Raw genomic sequence first — 24,857 nt, forward strand, 5'->3', positions numbered from 1 at the left:
CGTCTGCGAGCCCCGGAGGCCCCCGCCTCCCCGCCGGGACTCGGGCGGACCCGGCTGCCCGCGGCTGGAATTTTACGGGAAGAGAAAGGGTTCCCATGGCCCCCGCTTCCCCAAGGCCGTGGTCCCAGCTTTGGGGCGAACGGCGTCGTTGAATCGCTCCTGCTCATTTTTTATGCGCTCTTGATCCCAAGTGAATCCGCGAGAGTCTGCGATGTGGGATGTTCTCGAACTTTAGCTGTGGGCGACACTAACCCGTGTGTGTGTGTGTGTGTGTGTGTGTTTTAAATCCTCGACCCGCCAAGCCCAGAGTTTGCAAGAGCCCTGTGATTGTTTTCACCCCGGCCCAAGCCCCAAGTTTTGGGTCTGGAATTCAAAATAGGGACTTTCCTTCACCGCATTCGGGGGGAAAAGAGAGATTCTTACAAATTATCCCCTTCACCACTTTTGTGAGACCATATGATCAGATTCTAATGCTTTCGGGTCGTGGTTTACAGCAATCGCTCCCAGATTCGAAAGCCTCTTTTATGGATCCTTTGTTAATTGAACCCCTAATCCCAGCCTCCCCCCCCCCCAAGCGAATGTGCGGGTTCTTTGTCCATTCCTCAAGGCCCCCGATGTCCTTGCATGTATATTCATCCCCCGGGTCTCTGCAGTCCGGTCGCGTTCCGTGCAGCCTCGCTCTGGGTTGGCAGCCCCGAGGTGGACACGTTCTCCGACTCAGCCCCCTCTCTCTCCAAAAGACTGTTCTGCTCATGCTTGGGTTCTGGCCCACGGCAGGGGGAGGAATGCTGATTTTGCCTGGTTTGAGGGGAAAATCCTCATCAATCAGTTGATGTCGCTCTAGGTTGGAAAACTATTAGTCATTCAGACGTGGCCGTGGTCAGCACGGTTTGTTAGGCTTTCCCAGATGCCGGCGCAGAGGAAGGAAGACAGCGTGGAGGGTCACAATGACAGGGCACCACGCTTGCCCGCTGGCCCGGCTGAGCTGGGGGATAGTTTCCTAGCCCACGGGTAAACATTTTCAGCTCAGTACTTATCAGAGGTCCCTGTTCAGGGCCTCTCACCTCTTTTCCCAAAGGTCAAAGTCCATCTTCCATTGGCATCATCAAAGACCAAGCCCAGGAAGCATCTTCAAATCAACGTCACTAAAACTTTTGGGAAACTGAAAAGTACTGTCACTGTGGTGTGGTCAAACTTCAGGGTTCACAACACTCCTTTGGGGAGCAGGTTAGGGCAGCTTCTTGCCAGCACCCTCTCCTCATGCCCCCCCCCTCTTGACTGCCACCTAGGTTATCTGGGGAAGCATGGACCACCAAATCCATGCTACTGAGGGTCAGGTGAGTGTAATGCAGATGGCTCTCCAAGCATGCTTCAGAGTATCCTGCTTTGTCTCTTACTGCTGCAAAGTCAAAATCAAACTTACTCCTAAGAGGCGCAGTGTGGGTGCATGGGCCACATTAGGGACAAGGGGCATCAAAATAAATTATCGGCGTAACTGCTAGACAGAAACGAGAAACCAACAACTCTGAACCCTGCTCCGACACTGTGGAAGATGGAAGAAAAAGTGTCCATAAATCTTTCCTTGGAAAGGCCATTAATTTAAACTTAAAACCAAATAGGATCACAGTGAAAATATATAACTTGCTTGAAAAAGGACAGGAACCTCCTGAATGTGTGCTCGAGAGCATCCTGTATAGGACTCTTCGAAGACCAACTCTTTTTGATGCACGAGGAGCAAATAATTTTTATAATTTTAATAATTCATTTTATTTAAACCAATAGAGTAAAAATGCCACTTCAACCTTTATTGCTATATGTTTATTCATTGTCCCATAATATTTGAATTCCAGTGTTATGTCATGCTTACAGTGCTTCTCCGTTTGAAGTAGCCACATTTAAATTTTTCAATGGCCACATGTGGTTAGTGGTTTCCATACTTGGGTATTACAAGTCTAGAGTACTCTAGGATTTATTGCATTGACTTAAAGTGAACAGGAGTAGAACAGAAAAGGATGAGATTTCAAATATAATTGATTAGTGAACTTTCCAAGAGGAACTTGAGAGAAATTATACTAGCAATATAAAAGTTGACAAACTGGTTAAATTTTTTGTTCTAGTTTTTAAATATACCTCTTTTTTAAACAAATCATATCAAAAAGTAAATTTATTATCTTGTTATATTTTGATAACATTTTGTGTTATCTAATTATACTTTGGTACTTTGGACAGAGCCTTAATGTAATAAGATAGAGTACTTGATATCATAAATAGTCATTGCAAGGACTAATATCCAAGAATAATAGCTCATCTGTCCAGGGTTAATTCTCAGTCTTGCATTATGAAAACTTAGAGGCAAAAATTCTTTTTAAATTTCAAATTTCTATTGCATGTCTAGTGAAATAGCTTTGGAATAGGATTCTTTTTTTTTTTTAAACTAACAATCCACATGATCTTAGCCAATGAGGCTAAACCAATTACATCAATATGATATGTTTTAATTTGCTCATCTATGGGAGAGGATAATATATTGTTACATATAATGATGTACTGCATATAATGATATTAACCTAAGATAACATGTAGAAGAATCTTATGAAACTGTAAGGTGTCCTTGATCTGAGATGCTGTGAAAATGTATGAGCAAATGCTTGTAAAGTTAGTTGATCTGAAATGGCAGGGTAATTGCCTTTTTAAAATATGGGTGTGATGTATCAATCGGGAGCAATTATAATCTAGGGACAAGTTGGGGCTGGTATGAGAATCAGTAAGGAAAATGAGAAAATTATTAAAATAATAGAATTTTCCACAAGAAAAGAATATTTTTAGCTCACGCTATCCTTTTTCTAATATTTCTTTGAAGGATCCGTGAGATGAAAGAGGTACATCTTTGCAAAGTTAGCAACCAGTGACTCTACCTGAGTTTGTCATTCTCTGTATCACCTTTTAGTTCTTTCTTCCCTGCATTTTAAATTCCGAAATTATCTTGTACCACTACCATGGTAAACACATAAATATTCATAGTTACCTGAATTCGCCACTAGGCTAAAAGACTTTTGTCCTAAAAAGTACATACTAATTTTTTGACACTTCGGTAGTTTTTAAACTTTTGCCAATAATAATCTGTTACTGAAGGGGCAATTCGATCTGTGCACGGAGTTGCTTAGTCTGTCACTCAGTAACACTGGATTGAAAAATACAGAAAGGCATTTATTTTTCCTGAGCCCTGAAACATGAAAATAAGTTTTAAAGAACCCTCTCAGCCTGGAAATTGTGTTGAAATACATAAACATATGAAACTTAGTGACTCAGATTGTTAGTCACAGACTCACTGGTTGGAATCTGGATGAAATCCACTGTAGACAAAGGCCAGTAATAATGATGATGATATTTTGCTTTTCCTTAGTGCTGCACAAAACCCTTTATAAATGTTACAAGCACAGAAGAAAAAGTGGCAAGATACTTTCTCCCAAATACTCAGGCGAAGTAAGAATCTTGCTACCTTTGAAGTAGTTTTCCCCTTTCCACAAATCCAGAAGAAATATAGTTGCAAATCAGTGCAACACAAAATAACTTAAGCAAAAGCTTCATTAGTGTTCAATTAGCATAGTAAGCCCTCTTTCATGGCCTCTTGTTTCAAGCAGACTGGATCCGATGTGTAGCTTCATAGCAGTTCTTACAAAGAAAGCCGGAGCTACATTCAGAATTATGTTTTGTATGATTACACTTTCATTAGCAATTAACCTTTCATGGAAGAACACCCTATGGGTAGATTGAAGGCTGCTTTTTCGCAATAATATCAGGCATGAGTAATATCATCAACACTCAGTGCTGGGCCGTCTCAGAGATATTCTCCCACTATCTCTCCATCTGACCGGAACAGCAATTGGATAGCTTCAGAGTAAAAGAATAATGTGTCCATGTGTTCCTCCAGACCTCAGAGTCCTGGCAGCCGACCTCAACTCTCTTGGCCACCATAAAGCAGTCATTGAAAGGACACAGCTGCAGGAACTAGAGGCTAAGCACTAAATAAATCCACAGGGCTGGAGGCACAAGTCATGTACATGACCCTAACACAATACCTTGTGGTTATGAATGAACGGATTAGCATCTAATGGTGCTGTGGCAGTTTATGCAAAATTAATTGGTGCCTCAGCCACTGCTGAGTTTCTAATGAAAAGATGTCTACTGCAAAAAAATAAAAACCAAAAAAGCACAAAACGCAAAACCCCTAAACCAAGAAGGTCTCCTTAAACTTTGGCTCACGCGGGGAGGCTAAAGACCAACTGGAATGGGAACCACGCTGTTTACTCTCTTCACTGTACATCCTGTAAGATCCTCTCTAGATCGGCATAGATGCCCTATACTCACTGGCACTATCCCAGGAAGTACTCCAGTTATCGCCCGTTTCTGGGTTTTATTTTAGATACAAAGTTGGGGGAGCTTGGGAAAGAGATTGGGGAGGTGTGGCTTGGGGTCTGGAGTTCTCTCATGTGAGGGAAGAGACTGAGAAAGAAAAAGAGATTGGACACTGGAGTAGCAAGAGCAATGCCTCCCAAGGTGTGTTTGGTGTTGCTTTATATTTGAAAAAGATGAGGTTGGAATTCATTAAGTTGGAGAAATAATAAGATAAGCAAAGTTAAACACACTTCTATTATGTGGACTTCTCAGAACTTGTCATATGCCAACACACAGTGTCAATATTCAAGAAGACTTTAGCAAAATGCAGTGTTTCCCAAACATTTTTGACCATGGACACCTTAGCAGGGGTGTTTTATAGAAGTTTTTGAAAATTACACTATCATGAAATATTTAAAAATTTTTAAATGTTTTATTTATTTTTGATACAGAGAGAGATAGAGCATGAGAGGGAAGGGGCAGAGAGAGGGAGACACAGAATCTGAAGTAGGCTCCAGGTTCTGAGCTATTGGCACAGAGCCCGATGCGGGGCTGGAACCCACAAACATGAGATCATGACCAAAGTTAAGCCAGTCAGAGGCTTAACTGACTGAGCCACCCAGTTGGCCCAACTATCATGAAATATCTAAATTCATGCTTTAAAAACCTTTTTTTTTTTTTAACATTTATTTATTTTTGAGAGACAGAATGCAAGCAGGGGAGGTGCGGAGAGAGAAGGAGACAGAATCAGAAGCAGGCTCCAGGCTCTGAGCTGTCAGCACAGAGCCTGATGGGAGGTCTCAAACCCATAACCTGAGCCAAAGTCGGAAGCTCAACCAACTAAGCCACCCACGTGCCTCAAATTGATACTTTTAATATTATCTCCCAGTAAGAGGTTTTATGTGGTCTTAAAAATACACTGAAAGAACTATGTATTTAAGTATCGTTTTCCATAGTTGTCTTCCTCCCCATCTCTTTCTCATACCTTCTCTTCCTCCCCCACCCCTCTAGCTTGTGAATAGATCAACTTTCTGAGTAGCAAAAGAAATGAAAGCCATCTCATGGCATCAATTCCCTTTGGTCTCTCTCCATGACAGTGTGGTGGGTTTCAAAGGTAATCGTTTTCAGTCACTGCCAGCATAGAGAATATGCAGGCGAACTAGTAAGCCACGTTGGCAGGTGATACAGTAAGTCATACAGGGTGTGGGCATGCTGGGCTCTTGGAATTTCCAAGGAGGTCTCTATCATAACCAGGATAATGGACATCTATTACAGCACTCACATGAATAATCCTGTGGTTTGTACTTGAAGGCACTGAGTTCTTTTTGTTCTCTAACTAGGAATGTCTTTACTCACTGCCTCAGCTGTACCGGAAGGATTCATGGCAAGCCAAACCTGATTCCCGGAGGCTGTGACTCTTCCCACGGCCCTTGGCAGATGGTGGTGGTGGCAGAACCAGCCCCAAACAGGACTGTGGCACGTCCATGGGAGCACAGGGCTGTTTCTGGGTCTGACGCCAGGTACATGGCTGTTGAGTCCGCCATGGGGGTATGGGCCTGCTTTCTCCAAATGGTCTTGGGCTCCGCCAGGGTTTCACAACCTCCTACCTGGATCCATAACTTCCACAAAGGCATTTGGATCCCAGGATGTCTGCCAAATTATTGTTGGTGTGGCGGGTTGTGGGCGAGGGGCCTCCCAGTCTGCCATCTTGCTGACCTGGGAATTCTTAAAAAGAACATTCAAATGTATTGTTCCATTTCAAATTTAGTATGTGCAAATAATTTTAAATCAGAACATTTGGGAGAATAAACGTAAAATATGAAGGCATTTTAAACATGTTCTGGGTCTTCCAATCTGTGACTCTAGAAAGTATCTGACATACTTGTGGCTAAATGCTTGCTCTGTATTTCTACACTTTACTTCTCTGTGTCACACTCTGAGCAAAATAAACACAGAACACAAGTTCTTTCCCATGGTCTGCTTGATGCGGTGTAAATATCACTGGAAATGTCAATGCCGACATGTATTTAGCCACTCTCCAATTCACTTTTATCACTTCCAAATTTTGATTTTGTAGATATATATAAATAAATATGTCTGTAATAAAACATTTATTTTCATTTTAACCATTTCTGGAGGATAAGTTCTCCAGAAATGGAGTTTCTAAGTCAGAAGGTATGAATATTTTAAGGCTCTTGACATATATTGCTAAATTTAGCTTCCAATATTAATGTCTCTCTTCGATGGAAAGTTATAGTAAGCTTTACACAATTTTTAACTGAAATTGAGTAAAATTTTACTGCAGAAACACTTTAAGGTGAGGAAAAGGGTGTCAGTTAACATATGTTAAAAGCTTAGTAATGAAAACTAATGAAAAAAGTCAGTTTGAATTCGTGATTAATTTTTAACTAAAGATTACTTGAAAACAATGTGCTTTTATTGTCATAGTCCATAAAGTAATACCTAGACTAATGAAAAGTTTATGGTACACTGTTTCAGGCTTTTGGCTCCAAGTCAGGCAAACTCAGCTTTAAAATTAGACCTCACCACCTACTGCCTGACCTTGGGCAAGTTCTTAACTTCTTTGCCTTAATTTTTGCATCTGTGCATTGAAGATGTTAGTTCCTACTTTTTAAGGTCATTGTAAGGCTTGGATAAAATAATGTATTCAGAATACTGAGTACCTCAGGAATGCCCAGAACATTTCATCTATTACCAAATAGAATAATTCTAAATGGAACTTCTGGCCAATGGAGCTTCTACATTAATACATAAATGAATCAGTTGAAGAGTTTGAATTAGTAAATCTACAATCTACTAAAGTTTCTTCATGTAAATGAGCTGACGTTTACCTTCAAAACTGTATTATCAATTTGTTCTATATATGTATCTCTGTGTGTGTGTGTGTGTGTGTGTGTGTGTGTGTGTAAAGCAAAAATAACCTGCAGGAAAAACTTCTGTTTAATGAATACCAATAATGATGTATTCTGACTTAAGAAGTCTATTTTTTATATTTTTAAATTTTACATTAGAAAGAAAACAATTGATATAATGATTTTAATCTTTGGAGTATGAAGTAAAAGTGCACTTCAAAGTGTGTTAATATACTTCAAATAAGTTTTTATCAAACATAAGTGTACCAACTAATCTCAATATCTATAGTTTATACCTGAAGAAAAAGTATAAATGGATCAAATTAAAAATTCATTTATGGACGCCTGACTGTCTCAGTCAGTAGAGCATGTGACTCTTGATCTCAGGGTTGTGAGTTCAAGCCCCATGTTGGGTGTGAAGCCTACTTAATTATAAAAAGAATTTTTCACCATTTTTCACAGTGTCTCTGTAAGGAACGACTGGTAAAGTCTAATAGTGAAAAGCTGTCATTCAGTGCAGAAGTGGGCATTTGCATTTGGTACGTGGGCAGGGTTCTGTTTCTTTAGGCTTTTCGAGATGCTATTCAGTTACCATGGCCAGTGGCTTTCTCACTTTGGCACTCACTGTACTCCCAACTCTCCACTATTTCTTGGCTCAGACAAAGGATCAGGGTCCCTTAAGCTCGAAGCTCAGCCCAACATGGACATGATCTGACTTCGTTCCTGGCTGGAGAAATAACCTTCAAATTCTCTTTGGTTCATACCAAACACACAAATGGCACACAATCCTCAAAGTCACAAAAGCGAAAAATTTTAATGCATCTTTAAATTAAGGCCATTCAAAGGAATTGGAGATCGGAAGAATCTAGTTTGTACAGTAAAAGTGAAACGTATGCCTGAGAAATAATTTCCTTCTCAACTAGGATTGATGTCACTGGCCTTTTAAGCCCAGATTCCTTGGTGCGTCCTGCACATCTGGCCAAAAAATACACACCCAGGTCACCTTTTACAGAGAATACAGGAATAGAGATGAGTGACTCAGGCTTCTCTGCCTGTCTGGGGATTCGGCCAAATCTTCAGTATTACACATGTCATACCTGGACTCTGTACTCATTACCTTTTCACCTTGATAGCCAAATCACAGTACCTTGTATGTTATGACGTTTTTGTTATCCATGACCTCTCTGCCTTCTTTTCAATATTTTTTAAGTCTTAAAACTAATCTGTGTTTCTAAGTTCTTGCTTTAGGCGCATTTCCTGGGTTCTACACAGTGGTCTAATCAACTGGATTACATTTTTTTTTAAATAGCAGACTTTTTAAAATGATAAGTGCTGAGAATGGGTACTGAAATTGTCATTTGGGCAGTTATTTAGAAACCTCTGTGTGTTAATCCAGAAAACCTAAAACATAGGTTTCCAATGATTTCTCCCATTCTTAGAGAGATGGGACATTTTTGAAGACGTTTTTCCGAATCTTCTTCCACATTTTCTGCTTCTTATAAAAAAAGAGGAAAACTCTGGCTTTACAATCAAACTACGAAAAACGATGTACCGCAGACTAGCACACATTCTCAAAAGCCAGCTTCCTTTTGTGTAATGAGAAAAACAGAAAGGAGATGGTGGAAGTAATTATCTAAACTCGTTCGATGACCTTTGAAAACTAATGGAGAATGCAGGAAAGATGTTCTCTCTCCACCTGTCAAAAAGCCCTAGGCAACTCCACTGTGCTGAGGTTCCTTAGGTTTGACAGCCTAAAAGATTTTGCCAGTGGCAGTGCCCTGTTGGGTAAACTCCAGGCATTGTATTTGGTCTTAGATCAGGGTTTCTCAACATTAGCAGTATTGATATTGAGGCCAAATCAGTCTCTGTCATGGGGGCTATTTTGTGCATTGTAGGATGTAGTGATCCCAGATGCGGTAGTTAAAAGTCTCTCCAGAGAGTAACAAATACCCCTCCCAGTGGGTAGGAGCAAAATTGTTCCTAGTTAAGAATCACAGTGCTAGAATGACTGCTCTTATTCTGGCGTCAACTGTTTCCTACTTCCTGTTTTGAAGATGTAAAGGAAAATGTTTAGCCAATAGCCAATGCACTCATGGACGGTAATAGCCCTCTTGGCTATGGAATAACGTGAGAAGAGTTTCAGGGACAGTTCTCTTTCTTTCATGTTTCCTAGAACAAAAACACAACGAAGCATAAAGAAAACATTGACCTTGTCTCAAACACAGAGAAACAAATCAAAGAGCAGGTCAAAAAGCAAAACCAAAACCTGGTTTCTACAATTTTTCTTATTGATTCAATCACTTTTTATTTTTAGTCCTTGGAATTTGAGTTTATACTATTAATAGAGCCCTAAGGTTCATTAATATTCTTTCCATTTAGGGGGCACCGGGGTGGTTCAATTGGTTAAGCATCTGACTTCAGCTCAGGTCATGATTGCATGGTTTATGGGTTCAAACCCCACGTCAGGCTCTGTGCCTGGAGCCTGCTTCTGATTCTGTGTCTCCCTCTCTCCCTGCCCCTACCCTGCTCACACTCTGTCTCTCTCTCTCTTGAAAAATAAATAAACATTAAAAAATTTTTTTAATATTCTTTCCCTTTAATATAAATAAAGATGAGTTTCAGGGGCAGGCTGGGCAATATACTTAAGACTGCCCAAAGTACTAATATATTTTTTAAGTTTATTTATTTATTTTAGAGAGAGATAGAACAAGAGAGCATGCATGTATAAGTAGGAGAGGGGCAGAGAATCCTAAGCAGGCTTCATGTTACCCTCACAGGGCTCGATCTCATGAACCTCAAGATCATGACCTGAGCAGAGATCAGGAGTCAAATGCTTAACTGAGCCACCCAGCTGCCCCCAAAGTACTAATATTTTAATTTTTTAAAGTTCATTTATTTTTTTTGAGAGGGAGAGCAAGCAAGGTAGGGGCAGAGAGAGAGAGGGAGAGAGAGAATCCTAAGTAGACTCTGGGCTTCAGTGTAGAGCCCAATGCTGGGTTCAGACTCATGAACTGCAAGATCATGACCTGAGCTGAAATCAAGAGGCAGAGGCTTAACTGACTGAGCCACCCAGGCACTCCCAAAATACTATTGCTTTAAATGCATGCATCAGGCTTACCGCAGAATTTGGACGTGATCTTCTTTTCTTACACCTGTCTTTAATGGAGAGCTGTGCATGCTAGGCTCAGCAAGCCACTGCACATGTGAGCCCACCTGATCTCACAGGCAAACCTGGAATCAGGAGTTACATTTCCAAAGCCTGTGTCCTGCCTCTGCCAATCAATGTTGACCTTGGGACTCATGAGCCTGAGACTCAGTTCCTCCCAGTGAAAGATGAGAATTACCATGATTAACTGATGTGACTGTTGTGATGAGTACATTAGCATCCTGGGCAGTGTCATTCATGTCACTCTAATTTTCTTTCCTCCCGCCCTGTCCTTTCCCTGCACTGCATCTATGCCCTGCACACGCCCAGGCTCTTGGGAACCACAGCTCTCGTGTACTTGTTAGTCCCAATTCTGAGTCCCAGCACTACGGAAACTCACCACCCCCTTGCAGGCTTTTAGAAAACTAAGTTCACAGGCTTCCAAAACATTAAAAGAGCAGTCTTTCAGTCTCTTACTACTTGAAGCAGTTTCATTAACTTGCCAAATGCTTAGAGGTCTATGCATAGAAACAATTAAGTTCTCTGTGAAATGAATCTAGGATGGGGCCAGCTCCTGACAGGTGGTCAGGATACTTTCACTGAGGGGTGCTCAGACCCGTCTAGATAAGTTCTAGTTATTGCTACTGCCCTACCTTGTACACTCTGGGTTTTCTTCTGGAACAACACTCCTTCCTCGTTCAATAATGAATCTACTTCCTCATCTTTCTCGTTCACTAATGAGCTACATGGCCATTGGTGAGTCATGGCTTATAAATTTGCTGCATTTAGTGGCTTTAGAGGTGAATATGTCAGATACAAAATAATGAAACTGATTCCACAGCCACCCGACCACCTGAAACTTAGTCTGATGTCTTGCACTTGGTGGGGATTGTATAACCTGGAAGGTGCCTGAACTCCCAGTGATTGGAACCTTCAGAGAAAAGGTTTACAGAAGACATTCAGATTCACAGTTCTTCCGCCAGAAGAATACGTTTCAAACACACTCCCAAGGGAGTATGAATGAAAACCTCCAGGGATGTCTAGAAAATAGCAGAAGACACTTGAACATGTCTTCTTTGCAACTTGCTATATAGGCGTATATGTTACCCTTGTAACTGGAGAAGAAAAATGAAATATGTGCAGACCTAGAGCATATATATAGTCAATGATATTGCAATAGCGCTGTATCGTGACACACTGTAGCTGCACTTGGAGTGAGCATAGCATCATGGATGGAGATGTAGGATCACTGTGTTGTACACCTGAAACAAAGGTAGCATTGTCTGTTGACTCTAATCAAAGACAAACTTTAAAAAAATAATGTGAAAAGAACTTAATAGCCATGCAGCTAATAATGGAAAGACCCCATTACATGTAGTGTGTGCAACTTTCTCACTAAATTTGAAAGCAGTGCTGACATTCCCTGGGACCATTAACACTCCTTCCTGCTTCCATCCCTGCCCCACCCCCCACCCCACCTGCTGGTTTCCTTTCATCCTTTCTCCCACTGCTCTAGGATTTTTTCTAAACACTGAAAACACCTTCCTCTGAGTCACTTCCCAGGGTCAATGGAATAGCCCATGCTACCAGCCTGGTTCTGAATGCCTTTTCCATTCTGCAGTCTTGCTCTGTTAGAATGTACCTGCATACGTAGGCACTGAAGTGAGTAGAATACGGTACAGGAAGAATGCTAGAGATTAAAATCTTTGTAAGATGTCCTTCAGGTACCTTCCTTCAGTTGCTCGAATATATACCTGTATTTATGGACATCCACACTCTCATATCAACACTTCCAGAAGCAATCATTAATGGTAAAATCTTGGACAATTACCTAACCTAGCTGGACCTCAGTTTCCCTATTGGTAGAGGAAGGTGATAATCATACTTACATCATAAGGTTTTTATGAAGATGAAGTAAGTTGATTTAAGTTAAGCACTTAGAAGAATACAGATCCTCTAACTACTGTAGTTGTTTGATATCATTACTGTTGCAGATATGAAAATATGACAATGTCTCTATTTCTCATTTTATTGGCTATTCGTGGCTTTGAAAAGTTAGCACTGGGTGTTGTATGGAAATCAATTTGACAATAAAATATGAAAAAAAATTTCAATAAATTTCAAAAAATGAAAAAAAGTTATATAATAATTCAGTTATTTAAAAAAAACTTTAATGTTTCTTTATTTTTGAGAGACAGCGAGAGACAGAGAATGAGCAGGGGAGGGGCAAAGAGAGGGAGACACAGGATCCCAAGCAGGCGCCAGGCTCTGAGCTGTCAGCACAGAGCCTGACCCAGGGCTTGAACTTGCAAACTGCGAGATCATGACCTGAGCCAAAATTGGTCACCTAAGATTGAGCCACCCAGGTGCCCCTGTAATTCAGTTACTTTTTATTTAATGTAGTCAGCAACTTTAGTACCTGCCATGAGCAAGACCCATGGCTTCGTTCATCCTAACAGACCACAAGATTTTATTTTTTTATTATCTTAATGTTTATCTTGAGAGAGAGAGGTCACACAAGCGGGGGAAGGGCAGAAAGAAGGGATGCAAAGTGGTCTCCACACTAACAGCAGCGAGCCTGATGTGGGGCTTGAACTCACCAACCTGAGCCGAAGCCAGAGGCGTATCCCACGGAGCCACCCGGGTGCCCCAAGACCAGAAGATTTTAGATTCCATTCAATTTCTGCCTCCACAAGTTCAGAGCTTCCGAGCCTTCATTTTCTGCGTTGTATGTGCGGGTGTGAGCATGTGTGTGTGCTCATACACACTGAGGGTGGAGAGATGGATCCAGCTGGTCCACACTTCCCATTCTTCTGTCATTACTCTACATAATGAAACCATGTGATTTCTTTCAGCCCGAGCAGCTGGCACCGCCTGGCCTGCCTTTAATGGACGCCATGCCCTAAAGGATGAAAGGCTTTGGCTCCGGCAAATGAAAATGTCCCTCCAAATGAGCTGAATGCTCACCATGGAGGTAGGACAGGAAAGCTGACAAATTGTATCCTTCTTCTCATTCAGTTAAGCCTAGTATTTCTCATTGCGTTACTCTTTGCTTAATTCAATATTTAGATCCTTGATAGAAATGCTACAAGACTTTCCAGTAGTCTTACTGTGACCCTGACCTTTCTTTATGCCCTTAACTTGGAGAGTAGTCACACCTATATGTATACATGTGTGTAAAAAATATGGATATATAATATATTTATACATATACATATATAATTTTAACCAAATAGTTTTAGCTTAACACACCCAACACTGAAAGAAATTGGTCATCTTAGGAGTACCTGGGTGGGTCAGTCAGTTAAGTGTCCGACTCTTGATTTCAGCTCAGGTCATGATCTTACAATTTATAGGTTTGAGTCCCGTCAGGGCTCTGTGTTGACAGCTCAGAGCCTGGAACCTGCTTCAGATTCTGTATCTTCCTCTCTCTCTCTGCCCCTCTTCCACTTACCCTCTCCCCCCCTCTCTAAAGATAATAAACATTAAAAATTTTTAAAGAAATTATTCATCTTAAAAATCAAATGTAGTGAGGCAGTGAATAATTTTTAAAGAAGATTTTAACAGATTTCCATAGACTAGGCTTGTGGTATTTCTGGTTATCAGCAAGATCATCACTGGGACACCAAAGGACTGAAAAATAATGGTAGAAAATGTTATTACCTGGTAGATTTTTTTAAAAGCCTATTGGCAAGTAAGATGTTGCACTCTACCATTGTTTCTTCCTTCTGATCCCGATGGATAGGTCAGGAAGAGTGGTTTTCCCAACCCGAAGAGGGGGGGCTCTGTTTCCTTTCTAACAACAATCCTCTTCCAGGACTGATGAACAAGGAAAAAAAGAAAGTGAGCTTAGTCATGCTGAGACGTTCCGGCCCGTGAGGTATGAGACGACACAAATACAGTGTCTTGCAAGGCAAACTTAGCAAGAAGGAAAGGGTTCCAGGTCTTTCAACACTCTCCTCTTACATATGCTGACACTCCCTCATTTATCAAGCAGCCAATGTCCTTCATAATATCCTTTGCTGTCCCAGCTTCCCCAAGGTCCTCCTCCTTAGACCGACCTTGACAGTATTAGTAAATGCCCCCGGCTTTCTTTCAGTCCCTTTGCTGCCTCTACTCCCTTACATGCCGTCTGACTCCTTCATTTGGGACCTTTCTACCTATTTGGATAATCTAATCCCGAGGACCTGATAAGACTTGTTGGTGGAATTACCTGTACTGTAGCATGTTAATGAGGGCAGGCAAGATGTCTGGAAACCCATAGTATCACCTAGGAATTCTGTATCTTACTCTGGGTTGACCTGCACACAAGGACTGGTACCTTTGGAAGCCCCAAAGTTGGATCACTCACTCTCTACTCTCCCAACCCTTGTATTATGGCCTCTTTGTAAACACCAAGATGGAGGCTGCCAAGCCTTGGGTAAGCCTGTGCTGCCCCTTTAGTTATGAAGACTCACTACTTTAGAGTGTGTATGTCATCTTTGCTGAGGCTGGGGGTTACACGCCTTAGATACTCTGAACATGCTTTGTCACTCCTCTTCTACGTGTTCTATCACAGAACTACAGAATCCATAGACCTCTTTCTGTGAGTGAACTCTGAAAATGATTCACACACATACTGGCAAAAGAAAGTAAAATGGAAAGGAGACAGTGATGCAAACTTTCTATAAAGGTTTTCTTTAGTGTTTATTTATTTTGAGAGAGAGAGAGAGAGAGGGAGGGATGGAGGGAGGGTGAGACAGTGGGGGAGGGGCAGAGAGAGAGGGAAGAAAGAGAATCCCAAGCAGGCTCAGCACAGACCTCAGGGCTCGAACTCACAAACCGTGAAATCAAGACCTGAGCTGAAACCAAGAGTCAGATGGAGCCACCCAGGTGCCACATGATGCAAACTTTTCTAACAAAGGCTATAAGTTGTAGTTTTGGTGTTTTCTTTCTTTCTTTCTTTCTTTCTTTCTTTCTTTCTTTCTTTCTTTCTTTCTTTCTTTCTTTCTTTCTTTCTTTCTTTCTTTCTTTTGCTATACCAGGATTGTAATATATAACTTTTAAAGGGAAAAATTGATAGAGGCGATGAATTTTAAGAAAAAGATCGCAAGGGCCTTTTGTTTGCAAAATACAAATAAGAACCCTTTTCAAAACTGTGGCTTAAATGATGTCAATTTTTATGAAGTCCCTGGAACAGATGAATTTTATCATGTAGAATGACATTTTAGGCTATTATTGACATTTATCCTTTCTGATCTTGAACATTCTTAGATCATTCCCCAAAGAGTTCAAAATTTTTCTAAGGCAGTTTTGCATCATTCTAAAGTAGCATTTGCTAAACTTAATTGCCTCAGGAAAAACCCCACTCTTTTCTATCGTTTTGCATAGCAACATCCCAAACACAGCAAACAGGATGATGCATGGAAAATAGAAAGAGTCTGGTAGAAATACAACTATGGAGGAACTGGTCATGTGTCCCCAGAAATCACTTGAAGACTGTTTCTGTCCTGTCACAGCAGCTGCCGGAAGCCAGTCTCGTCCATAGTTCTTATTTCCGGAAGCTCTTCCTTAGCAATTCTCATAAACAAAGCTTTATACTATTCTGAAATCAGGTGAAAAGGAAAAAAAAAATCAGTGCTTTTTGAAGGGGTAAAAAATCTTTCAAGATGATGTGTTCTCCCATAAGGATGGGCTGCATATTTTAGAAGTATAGTAAGTATGCACCGCTCTGAAACAGTTACCATAGGAACAAAATTTTTTCCCCATTAGATGGAAGGGGAGTCACTGTAATAAATTTCCACACAAATGTCTAAGCTACATGAATTGAGCATCAGTTGGGAGTCAAATCCAACAGATTGCGGATTTAAGAGACTGATGTTAGAGGGGAAGGATAACAACTATAATATAAGGAAAATTTTTGCACATCCAACAATCAAACTTCTTTTCATAAACAAACCATCAAAATAGGCACTGTGGTGCCCATTGCTTTTATAGTCTGCTCCGATTTCCCAGAAGGGCATTACCCCAACTCTCAGCTAAAGTCTGTGCTAAGCAATATCAGAGAGGATTCTTACAGCATGATTCATAAGAATTTATTCTGAAAAAGAGAGCAAATGTGCTAGCATAACATAGAGCTGCATAGAACTCTGTGAGCAATGGGAAGTGTCCAATGGGGTTATGGTTCTGGATGCTTCCACAATGAGCTGGATTTGAGTCCAGTTCTGAATGCAAAGACATTTTAGGATTGCTTTAACCTGGATCTTTTTATTTCACATAAGATACATGGAGAAATTAGCATCCGAAGTTGAAAGGGGTTCTTTTCCTATAAAATAAAAATTATGAGTGATAAGAAAGCATTGTGACATTTTCTTAAGTTTTTCTTTCTGAACGGCACCTAAAATGATATGCCAGAAATGTATCTTAGATTTAATGAGATATGAGCATGGGAGAAGGATGAATAAGGAAACTTTGATCTTGAGAACACGCAGTAGAAAAACAGAAGTTCAGGGGCACCTGGGTGGCTATCAGTTAAGCATCTGACTCTTGAGTTGAGCTCAGATCATGATCTCATGGTTTGTGGGCTCAGGCCCCGCATCAGACTCTGCAGACAATGTGGACTCTGCTTGGGATTCTCTCTCTCCCTCTCTCTCTAACCTTTCCCCATAAAGTCTAGCTCTCCCTCTCTCTCAAAATAAATAAATAGACATTAAAAAAAAGAAAAGCAGATGTTTAATATGTGAGGTGGGGGTAGAATGAAAGATCATATGACATAAGACCCCCAGAAAAATATTGGTTAGTAAATATAATAATTGTAGATTTAGATTTAGTTTTCTCTTAAACATTTGAATAAATGATCTAGCACCCCTGAATTGTGACTTGTAAAAGAACCTAACAATTTTAAATAGTTTTAAAATCTATTTTAAGAAAATTAGTCTCAATGTATGTATTAAAATGATTGTAATAATAAAGTATCAATCTAAAGACGCATTAGAATTGAACTGAATTGAATTTACATGAAACTTACAATCTAAAAAAAATCCCCAAATACCAGATGATAAATCAATGCCAGGTTACTACTTAAAATATACTTAAACTTATGAGATAATCCTAGAAGCCTGAGAGTAAACCCTGATAGAACAATGCATCTTTTAAAAGGGCATATTCTGCTTTAAGCCCTTGGCTTACATTTTACTTTTTTAGAATTCTCCATTTTATTTAAACTTTTCAAAGCGTAAGAGTAAATTGCCATCAATTTCCTGGCTCAGACTGAACTAATTAGAAATTCTGAACACTTAGAAGCTCGGCACATTCTTTATTTTACTTTTTATTTTATAAAAAATACTTAGAAGAAATAGAGTCTTTCAGGCTTTACCGCTGTTTTTTAATTCTCCAAAGGGCGTGTCAAAGTGATTAAAATAAAGCTTTGAATGCGTTACAAAAGAACTACAGCAGTTTAATGCTATAGTAAGAGGGTGATCCAAATTCTCAGATCATGTTATAATTTCAGGCTTAACTCACCAGCCTCACTTGTTTATACTACCCATACCCTAGAAGGCCCTCGGGTTAGTACTGGACACCATCTTACTACGTGGGTGGCAGTTGCCTGTCATCTCTATAATTCTGAAGAAAAGCCAGGGAATTTGTTCTAAAGTATTTGTCCAGATGAAGCCACATGTGGCCTCCAGGGTGCTCTGGGCCTGAAGCCTAAGCCTGCTGGCTATGCAGAGGCATAGAGCTCATCCAGAAGAAAATTTGATGTCTCCTCAAAGCCAGGAAAGATAAAAGAAACCTGAATTAGTCCAAAACAACACATTTCATGTGTGGGAATTGCACAAGATTAGGGTTTGTCCCTTGGATTGGCCTCACAAAAGCCAGGGAATAGAAAGAAAAGTAGACAACTGCTAAGTGCCTCTGTTTTGTTGTTTCCCTTACTTATGAGAAGCTTTGGACAGCTGTCTTTGTCTTGATTAACTCTCTTGGTGAATAGGGGGCCTTGAGCATATGATAGAAAACTCTGGTGCTTGTGTGCACTTTGGTGATCCAGCCACATCATTGGAACAGAATCCTATGAAAGGTAAGACTTGACAGGCTTTCTGCACCTTTGAAATGTCTGATTCCCCTTAATAGTGATTGAATTGCATGATGTACAGATGACAGGAAAGATTCTAGGGCAGACTGGAAAGCTGTCGACTTTGTTATTCCCTTGAACTCTCATAGAGGAGAAATCATCTGCTTATCTACCCCCTCGAGGGGAACTGTTTGGAAAAACAGAATATTACAGCGGGCTGACTACTCTTTGGGGCTTTTAGCAAGACGTGATGAGACAAAAGAACTCAGGCAAGGGCCGTGTGGTTTGCAAGGAGAAATGGAAGTGAACTGAGTTGTATTAAGCAGAGGTTCGAGCACAGCTTGCAACCTAAAGTGCAAACCTGTAGCTTTCCAGTGTTAGAAACCACAATAAGGAAAGAGAAAAACACAAAACAAAGGTACAGTAGACCCAACATAGTCTCTACTACTGGGAAGATGAAAACGAATCTCAGATGGTTGCAGCGAGTCCAGATTGGAAAGTTCAACCCGTCTCCATGGCCCCTCTTCCATCCAGAATGTACATATACACATGGTGATAGTCAGTAGAATCATTGCTTTCCTGATGGAATCCACAGTGTTGTCGTATATGGCTGATAAAGAATGACAAGACAATAAAGAAGGTACTCCAGGGGCACCTGGGTGGCTCAGTCCATTAAGCATCTGACTCTTGATCTCGACTCAGTGATCCAATGCTTCTGAGTTCAAGCCCCAGGCTGGGCTCTGTGCTGATAGCATGGAGCCTGCTTGGGATTCACTGTCTCCCTCTCTCTCTCTCAAAGATAAATAAATAAACAATAAAAACCAACCAACCAACCAACCAAAGAAGCCTAAAGAGCTCCCACTAGGGCAGTGTGCCCCTTGGAGGGGGAAGGAGGCTCCAGGGGGGCCCATGTTCCCGCAAAGCCAAGACCCTGAGTCACAGGAAGTGGGGGGGACTCTACCCCCTAACGTCAGGAGCTGGAAGTGAGTGTAGTTGGTGCACAAATGGGAAGAAAAAGACTGTGGGGAGAGTGTGTCTCCACAGAGGAAGAAAAATGATTTTTTAGAAGACCCTAGGTCTGTTAAGTGTTTAACCAGTTGCTTCAGGAAACATCCAGCCCCCAAAATTGACTACTTCGTGTAATTTGTCCATTTCACCACAGTCTAGTACTAGGGAAAAGCACTGGGATTCAGCTCCTTTCATTTCCAACGTGGAAGAAACTTACATTGATTCCTTGGACCCTGAAAGGCTATTACAATGCCCCTATGACAAAACCACCAGATCAGGGCCTGCAGGTTACCTTCTTATTTTATCAAGTGCAGAAAGATGTCGCAAACAAATTGGCTACTCGTCCCTTGAGTGCTTTCCACTAGGTTCCTTAGGCCAAAATCAGCCACTGTATCTCAAGCTGTGATGATAAAATTTGTGTTGGTTGTATTGAGCAGGATGTTGTCAACCAAACCAGAAATCTTGGACAAGAGACTCTGGCTGAGAGCATATGGCAGTACCCTCCTTGCCATGAAGAGTAGGATAAAGATCTGTGGGAACAGACCAGCACCCCATTTGTCTTGGGCACAGCCCACTACAGTGGCAACAACAGCCCTGCAAGCAACATAACTAGGGAAGATAAGACTAACCTGGTTTCAGGCATGCATGTCCCCAAGTATCTGCTGTATGGAAAATCAGTGGAAATACACAATAACTGAGTATCTAGCTCACCAATTGCCAGACCCTAGAAGATTCTTGTTTCCTCTGGCTACTAGTGGGTTCTTCATTTTTTCCCCCTCCTAATCTAATTATAGAAAGATTAACTTTTGTGACTTTCAAAAAAAAAGCTATTCCTTACATTGATCTATGACGCTTCCCTTGGCAAGAGTCTTATGACCCCTACAAATTAACAGAAGAAAAGTGCCTGTCTGTCAAAATGGCATAATTCTCCTATAGATACACACATAATTGTTTTAATATATAGATACATATATGCATAGAATATTTTGGAAACTTACACAAGAAACTGTGAGATTCAATGGGGGTTCAGGAAACTGGTATGTGGGAGACTTACTTCCCCCAACTTTCATTTGGGTAAATCATTGGTCCATGTATATACATCACTTATTCACACATGCACAGCAAAGTAGAAAATAGTTCCTAATGAAGTTACAAGTGCGCATACTCTTTGACCTCATTATTTCTCTCCTGGGAATGAATGATTCCCTGCAAATATAACCAAATATGTGAAACGATGTATATTCAAAGCCATTCACGGCAGCATTGCTTTTAATAGCAAATACTGAAAACAACTTAAGTGAAAGATTAAATGTCTATCAATAGGGCACTGATGAAAAAATATGTATATATATGTACAATTTAATACCACACATCCACAGAAAAGAAATGAAGAATATTATGTATTGATAGAAAATGAACTCTTCAATATTATTAACTGAAGGCAGTAAGTATTTCATCCCCTTGTTTGAGGTAACAAAATGATATGTGTATATATACGCTTATCTATCTATATAATATGTAATACATATGTGTGTATTATATATAATATATGTCTATATGCCTTGTGTATACATATGCATACATATATTCGTTTTTATAAAATATTTCTGAAAGGTACATAAAAATTGATAACATGGGCTGTTTCAGGAAAGGAGAATTTGGGGGCAGAGGTTCATGGGTGGGATAGATAGATTTTACTCCAAAAGAATTCCAAAGATAGTAACATTTCCATATCAATAACAGCATTTAGGTAAGTCTATACCCTTGCTTCATAGATAACATTTGAATGCCTAAGTTAAGGCATTTATAAAGTCTGTGTGTGTGTGTGTGTGTGTGTGTGTGTGTGTGTGTGTGCATGTATCCCTATGTGTGTATATATGCATGTGTGTGTGTATATATATTTCATACATGTATGATACACATATATGTCATATATATCTCACCCATCCATCCTCATTTCTTTATATAGGCAGTATCCTGTGGAATAAAAAGTCTGATTCTAAAGGCCATATCTGCATATGCAATTTAAAAAATTAATACGTGCATGGCTTTTTAACACCAATCTTGTTAAACAGCATGCTCAGTTTCCAGGGATAATTAGCATCAACTTAGTCTGTTGCTAATTTCAGTTATTTCTCACCAAGTACATTATAAGAAAAAATGCTGCTGCCACCTTTGATGTCATTCACCAATGAATGGATGAATTTTTTATTATGAAGATGAAATTCCCTTTTTTTTTTTGCCACATTGTTCTAAGAGCATAAAGTCTGTAGTACGGTCAGAGAGAATGTTCTTCTCTAATGGGAACCACTCTTTCTAGTTAATAAAACATAGTCCATTTCTTTTTAAAATTTTCTTTCTGTCCCTGTTCCCCTCCCTCCTTCTCTTTGTTCTCTCCATCTTTTTTCTTTCTTTCAGCACTAGTTTCCTAGAGAGCACTTCTATTTAAAATCCATAGAGGAAAGAACACCCTATGGTTGAAAAGCTCAAATCACTATTATTAAGAAAGCTTACATATAAAAAGACCTAAAAACTATAGAGAGCTTTGCTTTACTTAACATTCTTTCCAGGATGGCAAATGGCAGATTGGGCTGATGAGTGTTGGGTCTTCTAGTGCTTTGTTGAATCCTGGTGAGTTTAGAGACCAAACTTCTTCTTAAGCTAAATTGAAAACAGTCATTTACTTTTTTTTTTTTTTAATAATCATATACTTTTAGAATGACAGACCATTAGAACTAGAGGGAGGGATGAACAAAATCTACTTCAGCTGCTTTGCTTTACAGAGGAGAAGACTAAGTGATTTCCTAAAGATCATGTAACTTACTGTCAGAGCCAGACTTACTGATTTCTTTTTCCACCATAGGACATCTCAGTCAGGAAGAAACAAATGTTCCAGAAAGTTTATCATGCCCTTTTTGTCCCTTATCTTTGCTTGTCTTCTACTTGGAATCACCAGTTTTTATGAACCAATCACGGTCTATGGGTTACTAAGAACGTGGAAATCAGAGAAGTTAGATTGTCCTCTTAAGAGTTAATTGTGATGTTAACCAGCATTGGCCTTCTTACCTACTGAAAAATCTCCTTAAACTGTTGGAAAGTATCCGTCGCTTTGGAGGTCAAATCGTTAATGTGGGCTGTATTAATAGACATGCTAAGTCACCTGCTAATGTTGTGACATTGGCCAATGATATTAACATACCTAGAGAGATAAAAGAATTTCAGCATAAGAGCTTGAACTGCAAACAGAACACAAGAGTAGGGGAGCCAGTGTAGGAGTTGACAGTTCCTGCTCAGAGCAGGGGAGACAGAAACCTCTTGGCTGGGGTGTTGAGAATTTCATTCCCATTGTCAAGGCTCACCCTCAGGGAAAGGATGCTCCTTTTCTGAATTTTCTTGGCTTCCTGGGTTTCTACTAACCTCTTAGGCCACTGATTCTCTCATCTACTTGCTCCTCCCTGATCTCCCATCTCACTTCTACATGGTAGAGTCATTGACATGTCATTGTCTTCTCACTCAATACCTTATCCAAGGTGATTTCATTCGTGCTGATGAAATCCCAGATTTGTAGTTCTGTCCCAGATCTCTTTTCTGACTCAAAGTATCCCCCCACCTCTCTCTCTCCATCTACATACCTATCTGTCTGTATCATCTATCTCCAACCAGAAGTCACAAGATTGTCATAAATACCAAAGGTCTAAAAGTGTATTCTTGATCTCTTTACCTATCCTCCCCAGTCTGGTCCACCTATACATTTCCCCAGCTCAGAAAATGGCACCTCCAATTCCTGACTGCTAAAACCATAAACTTGGTGGTCATCCATGAAATCTCCCTCTTCCTTCCCTTTTAATCCATCACCAAGTTATATATTTATTTTTCATATATTTCTTGGAAGCCAGCAGCTATGCTTTGTCTTTACTACCACAGTACTGGTTTTATACCACTATATTATTTACCAATAGGATTAGGATAATCTCCTAATCTCCTCACTTTCATTCATTCATTCATTCTACTTTAATGCATGTAGCAAGTGATCATTTAAAAATAAATTGGATCGGGGCTCATGAGTGGCTCAGTCGGTGAAGCATCCGACTTCAGCTCTGGTCATGATCTCACAGTCCGTGAGTTCAAGCCCTGTGTCCGGCTCTGTGCTGACATCTCAGAGCCTAAAGCCTGCTTCAGATTCTGTGTCTCCCTCTATCTCTACCCCTCCCCCACTCACTCTCTGTCTGTCTCTCTCAAAATAAAATAAAGACATAAAAAAAATAGATTGGATCATCCCACCTCCCTGCTTAGAACACATTAATGCCCATCACTTCCCTCTTTCTCTTCAGCTTGAACCTTTCTCCTTTCTCTGTATGCTCCAGAACCTGTGGCTGCCTTCCTCCTAAGGGTTGAGGGTTTCCTGCCCCAGATTCTTTACACATTTTATTCTCTCTGTTTGGAATAATTCTTTTCCTCCTATAACCTTTCTCTTCCCCACCTCTCCCAACTTCTATTAATTCTTCCATCTATTTTTAAATGTCACAGAGACAAAAAGTAGAATGGCAGTTGTCAGGGGGTATGTTGGGGGGGAGGGGCCGAATGGGGAGTTCTTGTTGAATGGGTACAGAGTTTGCCTCATAAGATTAAAGTATTTATGGAGAAGGATGCTGGTAATCATTGTACAATGTATTGAATGTACTTAATACAACTGAACTGTATACTTAAAAATGATAAAGATGATGAATTTTTTTATGTTTGATCACACTAAAAAAAAAAAACTGATGTTAAGATGACAACTCAGATTTGTGTACCTTTTAATTTATGTGCATCAGTCTCTGAGGTCCTGAAAACAGTGAACCTGTGGGCCCTCAGACTTAGGGCCAGGCCCTGGGCCACATTAATTCACTAATAAATATCACCCGTGAGGCTTTGTTAAAGATAGCCTTGCAAACCTTTTTCTTTAGTGACGCTTGGCAGCATTACTGATTTAAGCTTATCTTTTTGAGGGGGAATATCTGTGCTGAGTAAGTCAGGAAGTATTGCCAAATTTTTTCCAGTTATTAAAGATAGCAGTTTCCAAATACAGTTATCATCTGCATGTGCTGCTAAAGAGATTAACCAGACTAGGCTAATTTCAGGCTAGGATTTCTAAAGTGTTCAGTCAGGTGCTTCCCTGCAACTGGATTTTATAAGCTTGGGAAATACTATTGACAGTATGTTAATGGACACAGAACCAATTGGACAAAAGTACTACAGAACTGAAGGAATCTTAATAATAAATCTTAGCAATAAATGTATTGTCCTTCTACATGCCAGGGACTATGCCGTTAACACATTGTTTCATTCTGTTGTCACCAGATCTCCGCAAAGCAGGGCTATGGGTTATCAACCCCATCTTATAAAT

At 40.3% G+C, this 24,857-nt stretch overlaps 1 pseudogene; it reads left to right on the forward strand.

Annotated features, from left to right (window-relative positions):
• Positions 1 to 14,812: 14,812 nt before the first annotated feature.
• Positions 14,813 to 20,169, forward strand: LOC115305364 (annotated as a pseudogene).
• Positions 20,170 to 24,857: the final 4,688 nt, after the last annotated feature.

This window comes from Suricata suricatta, chromosome 10 (genome assembly GCF_006229205.1).
Source record: "Suricata suricatta isolate VVHF042 chromosome 10, meerkat_22Aug2017_6uvM2_HiC, whole genome shotgun sequence".
NCBI classification, from domain to species: domain Eukaryota; kingdom Metazoa; phylum Chordata; class Mammalia; order Carnivora; family Herpestidae; genus Suricata; species Suricata suricatta.